The sequence below is a fragment of the Penaeus vannamei genome, chromosome 37 (assembly GCF_042767895.1).
Source record: "Penaeus vannamei isolate JL-2024 chromosome 37, ASM4276789v1, whole genome shotgun sequence".
Classification (NCBI taxonomy): Eukaryota; Metazoa; Arthropoda; class Malacostraca; order Decapoda; family Penaeidae; genus Penaeus; species Penaeus vannamei.
The window spans coordinates 7,690,866-7,698,365 of record NC_091585.1 but is presented as its reverse complement, the minus strand read 5'-3'; the positions used below and the strand labels follow the sequence as shown (position 1 = coordinate 7,698,365).

General features: G+C 39.5%; 1 protein-coding gene across 4 annotated transcripts in view; it reads left to right on the top strand.

The window, feature by feature from the left end:
- Positions 1-7,500, top strand: part of LOC113818587 (obscurin-like) — a 315,249-nt gene that overhangs the window by 241,704 nt on the left and 66,045 nt on the right. The gene's annotated exons all lie outside the window — the stretch shown is intronic.

The window sequence follows — 7,500 nt, the reverse complement described above, 5'->3', positions numbered from 1 at the left end:
AACATAATAAAGCGATCAGAAAAAAAACATTAGATTATCTAATGCGCCCAGTTTTTGAATTACAACTAAAATTGTGGAAGCTTCAGATAAAACATAAGAAATACCTAGTATAGAAACGTTCAAATGTATATCTTAAAATCAAACAAAACATTTTTTTGCTGGTTACATCCGTTGTTCTTCATGATAAAAGTGGAAATATGTTGCTTGAAGTTTTGCACCTTTTCATATCCACCGCGATTGAGTTCACATGGACAAGTTCCAGTAATGTGCGCGTAAAGGGCAAACATGTATCAGTATTGTGGGTTTCGAAGTTGCTACAAAATTGCTTGTAACACTAAATAATAATGCGGTGTTACTGAATTACTTGTGTACGTACCACAGCGCTTAAAAGTACTAAATATATCAGGATGTAAGTAAATAACAATGAAGGAGAAGATAATTAACGTTTGCTCTGAGCACTAGTATTTGCTCCATATTTCTTCAGGAAAGTCGTTTTCTTACGTCATAGGCCTACCCCTCCAGTAAACAGTACTAAAAGTAGAAGTGAAAGTCAACTACTTTTTTCCGCTGTTTTGTAACCGAAGAAATCATTATAGAGACGACATTCTTGGACAATTTAGATGGTTGCCAGAATGGGCTCTAGCATCCGGTTTCCTTGCAGTGAGATCTTCAAAGAAAGAAACGAGGAAAGGCTATACTTTCACCATTTGTTAGTGCTTGCATATATACTTCCACAAATTGTGTATCTTTTCTGATAATTCTGATTAACAAAATGTGACCCTCCTCAAAGTGTCGCCGTCATATTGATCAGAATTGGGCGATCGAGAAAACTAGAAACTTTGATGACATCACAGAGGCGCTCCACCTACATAGGCCCATTTCCAGCCACTTTTCTAAGCAGCTTTGTACACCTTTAAAGATGCCAGCAAAAACTGTAATGTCTTGAGTACCTTACTTGCCTACATGTATGAGGACGAAAGGTGTTAGTCTAGTCTAGTTAGTCTATTACGAATCATAATTCATTACTGAGACACAATGAAATAGTTTAGAATATAGAATACTTGATGTGCGCGCAATTACTCGCGGTTTCCAAGAACATACTCGTTGCATGCTCATCCAAAACCAACCGAGCGTCGATTGCCCAATTATAACAATTATTAGGTTTAGCATTAAACAGTGGTTATACGGCCGTATATTTGACGAATATCATCGTGTATCGTCCGTTCTCTGATGTTGAGCAGCTACTTATAACTTGGGTGGCTAAAAGATTAACATATTAAAGATGTAGAGGCATGAGACTTCTTATTGAAAAGGGGCGTCTTGTACACCAAAAATATGGTATTTTGTTTTTTTCTTTTTTTGCTCTCATTACTTTTCAGATATTTGTTTATTGTTCATTTTGAGATGTCACTGAAAGATCATTGCTTCATTTGTACCTGGAAGTAATGCTTTTTCTGCATAAGGACATGGCAGTTTCTATTCCCTTCCCTTTATTCATAATGGGAAACGTTGTAAAATAATGACATACGCTGATCCGAAGTACCTCGTTAACATTTAAATGTAACGTTCGGAATATCGGCTGGGTGGCGTGAAGGTTGCTATCACTGCAAAAGCATTTATCGCGATGATTTTTTTCCTCTCAGGTGTTCTGAATTATGAATAGAACATATACCATTTTCTATGAAACAGCCAATGCTGAAGCAAGTAGTGATAAGTTAATGCTCAGATAAATGCTTTTGTAAATTGCAACAGATGAGGATGCTTCCGGAGACGTCTTTCAAGCGGTCTGCTTGCATTAATTCAAGACAGATTTATGATTATTTGGGTTTGTAATTGGTTTGTTAAAGTCGTTTTATCGACTGGATGAAATACCCGTGGAAGACGCCTCCTTAACCAAGAGTCCAGGACGGGAGGAGGAAGGAAGCCACGCAGACACATATTGCTCTCGAGGGCCAGGGAGCTACACGAGTAATCGTGTTGCATTAGTGTTGTATTTCTTTTAAACACTCGCTTCATTAAAGAAATGTACTCTTCAACAAAGAAATTAAATGTCATTTTTTTGTTTGAGAACTCAATCATTCTTTAAGGGCAACCATATCTTGCATGTATGGCTTCGTGCCCCGTCGTAGACAAAGGAAAACAATTTCCTAAAGCTGTCTCTGGACTTCGGTCTGGAATTTGTCTTCGGAAGCTTGCCACAACATCCAGAAGAAAAACCCTACTTTCATTCTCAAGATTTACATATAAAGAAATAATAAAGAGTAAATATAGAGGAAAGGCTATTTTCGTGGCCACTTGTGTCATTCCGTCAAGTTTGCTTCCTCCCCTCACATGGATCTGCACCGCTGTACCTTCCGTTGTCGCTTTCGTGCCGTCTTGGCATCAAACCACCGATGCTCTGTCACTCTGCGATGCGCCAAGTAATTCTGTCATTTTTAATGGTCAACGGTAATTTTGTAAAACGCTTTACGTCACTAATTGATGACTATCAAATTGGTGTAGAATAACTTTCAAACTTTGTATAGCTGTTGCAACAGAAATTATTGGATCAGCTTTCCTTGTCTTGTGTTCCCATTGTCAATGCAGCGCAGTAGCATGGGTTCTGACAGGCGCCCATATGGCATAGGAAACAAATCTATACCAAACTTTATTCTTTTTTGCATTTGACTTCTTTATTCTTCATTTACTTAGATTTTCTTTATTGTTTATTTATTTATTTTAGCCCAAGGGGCTTCTTTAGGTGACAAGCTTTCTCTTGTCTTATCAATTATTTTTTTCCTGGTTTTACTTAGGGAATACTAATTGGGAAGAAGATACAGCGGTGCCCCATTAGTCCTGGTTTCAGTGCACATAGCTTGATGTGCTTTGTACCTTTGAACGCATTGAAGAGCAAATTGTGAGTGGGCTCGTGAAAATATTTGCCGTTTTTATCTCTCTCATTTTACCCCTTTAGCAACCGAAATTCCAATACTCACTCAATTTTCTCTAACTGAAAATGGAAACGCAAACGAGCCCATTGTCCACAGAGGAGTCACAACGTTCATTCGATGCTCAGGGATTGATTTAACAAGTAGAACCTGCTTTCAAACTTGTTCGTTACATAGAATATACGTCTCTAACAAATGTTTGTGCATACGTAGAGAAAGTTACTGTGTGTTCTCATTAATACGTAATTAGGAGTATGAATACACTAATATACTTCCACGATCAATTTAATCATCTTTTTGAATATTATGGTATTTTAGCTAAGAATTAATTGCGACTGGCCTCACTTCAAGTAGACAAGAGGCAAAATCAGAACAGTTTCAAGTGGCAGTAAGAAAGTCATTCATCTCGTCACTCCATCTCACCATCGTTTCCTTTTATTTTTCCTTGCTTATTTTTCCTCACAACACCACAAAGACAACAATAATAACATGATGAAAATAACACGCAACCTACACAGAATAACCCTCTGAGCAATCTAAAATGAAAGCTAAAATGCAGATTAAATAACTAAAACTCACTTGTCATGCTCGTAGACCATAAACAACATCGTACTTTATAGTTTAAGTGATGAGAAACTAGAGTGTAGCTTTCTGTTGTAAGATTAGTGAGACTTTCTTGAATCTGTCTTGCTGGTCACTGTGAATCTGCTATTTCAACGGAGTAAGCGTTTGTTGTGATATACAAGTGACGTTTAGAAATCACTGATGTTGAAAAATATGTAGGAGTGTGTGTCAGTTTGAATGTGAATAGGGGGTACACATCCGCACGTACGCACATTTGCAGGGACTTGAGTGTATCTGTGCAAAGGTGTGTATGTGTGTTTTCTAACTGTTCATACATGCATTGTATATGTAGCATATATTTGGTATATCAGTTTACCTATAGATAGTTTATGTTTATGACAATGTTTATAATTGACTTTTAATTCAATACTTCTAATAATTATTTTCTGAATTCTAATCACCCGAAAAATATAAATCTATCATATGATATATGTAATTCACTTACTAGATTATTGATGCAAACTTGAGTATTCTAGTTAAATAGTGAAGATGTACAATAGCCAAGATAATAATCAATGCCAACAGGGGTACCTATTTAGTGGGAGCTGCAGCCAGTAACATTCCAACAGAGCGGGCAAGTTTCTCTCCCAGATAAGGTGAGGAATTTGCCCGCGGAAACACGCCATCTCCCACTGGGTATGCCCCTGCTGAACAAGTCTTGATGTTAACCATCGGTGGGCTCAAACGTCGCCATAGTAGCCAGACTTACGGCAGATGACTCTCCGCTGGAAGGGATTCACGGTGACTGAGCTTTTTGTTAGTTGCAAGTAGTTTATGTAGTGCCATGTCTGACAGGCTCAAGAGGCAGCTAGGCTTCGGAAGAAAAAGGAGGAAGAGGAAAGAAAAGAACGAGAAGAGAAGGAAAAGTTAGAGAAGGAAAAGAAGGAGAAAGAAGAAGAAGAGCGTAAGGCAAAGGAAGCGAAAGAAAAAGAAGAAAGGAAAAGAAAAGAAAAGGAAGAAATAGAAAGAAAAGAAAGAGAAGAGAAAGAAAAGAAAGAAAGGGAAGAGAGAGAGCGTTTAGAAAAGGAGAGAAAAGAAAGAGAAGAGAAAGAAAGGAGAGAGAGAGAAGAGAAAGAAAGGAAAGAGAGAGAAGAGAGAGAAAGGAAAGAGAGAGAAGAAAGAGAAAGAAAAGAGAGAGAAGAGAAAGAAAGGAAAGAGCGAGAAGAGAAAGAAAGGAAAGAGAGAGAAAGAAAGAAAGGAAAGAGAGAGAGAGAGAAAGAAAGGAAAGAGCGAGAAGAGAAAGAAAGGAAAGAGAGAGAAGAGAAAGAAAGGAAAGAGAGAGAAGAGAGAGAAAGGAAAGAGAGAGAAGAGAGAGAAAGGAAAGAGAGAGAAGAGAAAGAAAGGGTAGAAAGGGAAGAGAGAGAAAGGAAAGAGAAAGAACGATTAGAAAGAGAAAGAAAAGAAAAAGAAGAGAGGGAGAAAAGAGAAGAGGAGGAGAGAGAAAGGCTTAGAAAAGAAAAGGAAGAACAAGAAAGACAAGAGAGAGAAAGAAAAGAAAGAGAAGAGAGAGAGAGGAAGGAAAGGGAAGAGAGAGAGAGGAAGGAAAGGGAAGAAAGAGAAAGAAAAGAAAGAGAAGAAAGAGAGAGAAAGGAGAGGGAAGCGAAGGAAAGGAAGGAGAGAGAAGAGAAAGAGAGGAAGGAAAGGGAAGAAAGAGAAAGAAAAGAAAGAGAAGAAAGAGAGAGAAAGGAGAGGGAAGAGAAGGAAAGAAAGGAGAGAGAAGAGAGAGAGAGGAAGGAAAGGGAAGAGCGAGAAAGGAAAGAGAAGGAAGAAAAAGAGAGGAAAGAGAAAGAGGAGAGAGAGAGGAAAGAGAAAGAAGAGAGAGAGAGAAAAGAAAGAGAGGAAAAAGAGAGGAAGGAGAGAGAAAGGATAGAGAGGGAAGAAAAAGAGAGAAAAGAAAGAGAAGAGCGAGAAAAGAGAGAGAGAGAGGAAAAAGAGAGGATACAAAGAGAAGAGGAAGAAAGGAAAGAAAGAGAGGAGAGAGAGAGGAAAGAAAGAGAAGAAAAAGAGAGGAAGGAGAGAGAGGAGAGGGAGAGCGAAGAGCGAGAAGAGAGAGAGAGGAAAGAAAAGGAGGAGAGAGAAAGAAAAGAGAGAGAAGAAAGGGAGAGGAAAGAAAGAGAAGAGAGAGAAAGGAAAAGAAAAGAAGAATAGAAAGAGAAGAGAGAGAAAGGAAAGAGAGAGAAGAAAGAGAGAGGAAGGAAAAGGAGGAGAGAGAAAGGAAAGAGAGAGAAGAAAGGGAGAGGAAAGAAAGAGAAGAGAAAGAAAGGAGAGAGAAAGAAGAGAGAGAGCGTATAGAGAGGGAGAAAAGAGAAAGGGAAGAAAAAGAACGAAAAGATAGAGAAGAACGTGCCAGGAAAGAAAAGGAAGAACAGGCGAGGAAGGAGAGAGAAGAGAGAGAGAGAAAGGAAAGAGAGGAATTAGAGAGAAAGGCTAAGGAAGAAAGGGAGAGGAAGCAGAAGGAGGAGAGAGAACGTAAGGAAAAAGAGGAGAAGGAAAGGAAAGAAAGAGAAGAGAAGGAAAAGAAGGAGCGAGAAGAGAGAGAGAGAAAAGAGCGAGAGGAAAAAGGGCGAAAAGAAAGAGAAGAGAGAGAGAAAAGGGAGAGAGAGGAGAGAGAAAGGAGAGAGAGAGAGGAAAGAGAAAGGAGAGAGAGGAAAAGGAGAGGCGAGAAAAGGAAGAGAAATTAAGAAAAGAGAAAGAAGAGCAAGAGCGAAAGCAGAGAGAAGAGGCGGAAAGGAGAGAGAGAGAGGAAAAAGAAAGGGCAGAGAAAGCCAAAAAAGAGAGAGAGGAGAGAGAAAGGAAAGAGAAGGAGGAACGGGAGATAAAGGAGAGAGCGGAGAAGGCGCGTCAGGAGGAGGCCAAGCGAGCCGCCGACGAGAAGGCCTCGCCAGCGCAGCCGGTCAAGCGAGCCAAGGCCATGGACAGACTTCTCGAGGAGCAGTCCAGGAGCTCCGACTCGTCAGTCGAGGATGCCTTTGAAAAGATGGCCCAGGAGGCCGCGGAGGAGGAGGAGGTAGAGGAGTTCTGGGAAGGACGTGACGTGACCTCCCCTGAGGGGGCCAAGGAAGCTGATCCTAAGGAAGAGGCCAAGAAAGAAGTTGCAAAGGAAGACAAGAAAGATGTTGTGACTCCGCAGTCGGTAAACTCAGCATCTGCCCGAAGTCCCAATATGTTTATTTATTATTTAATTTCGTTTACAATGTTGTACCTCGAATTCTGGTGCCAAGGTGCGACTCGCCCGTCTGTAGCTGTTTTGTTCTCATTTTGCTTAAAATAATTCAGCTTAAAATTTATTATTAAAACGTTATATTTATTTTGCAGCTTAAGTAAAGCAGTGTGCTGATAATTTGTGTTAAAAATCTAAACCTCTAATGTCTCCTCAGGAGATGTTACTTTAAAAAGGCTATGGTAAGCCTGCACAGTTTGGCGGGCCTGTCAGAACATCGACATCTGAACAGTGTTGCCAAATGCTCTTAATAATCAAAATCTTTAAATGCTAAAACCTTGAAAACTATCTACGTATTATTTAACTATATCATATGTGTTTACGCTCGTGCCTCTAACTGCAATTAACAATTGGTTTATCGATGTAACTTTGTTTCCCGTAGGGTATAATCCGGTGCATGAATTCAATATACCTCGGGCAACAAATCATGGCATAGTGTTGTGCACCTTTACGTATGTACTAAAATCACACGTTATCATTGTCTTCTGAATTAATTTGTGTAATACCAGAGACATTGGCAGCACTGCTTTTGTCGGTGCTTTTTGCTGACCGTTTGTCTTGACACACCATGTGGCAACACCGAGTTCGAGGTCTACTGTTTTCTTTCAGTTTATTGATTTGCTTTATTCCTTTTTTGAACACGATGTTTGTGTTATTTCCCCATTTTGTTTGTGGCTTTTGCCCACTTCTTTAGTCATAGTATTTTTGTGACTTTAACAGTTGTTCCAG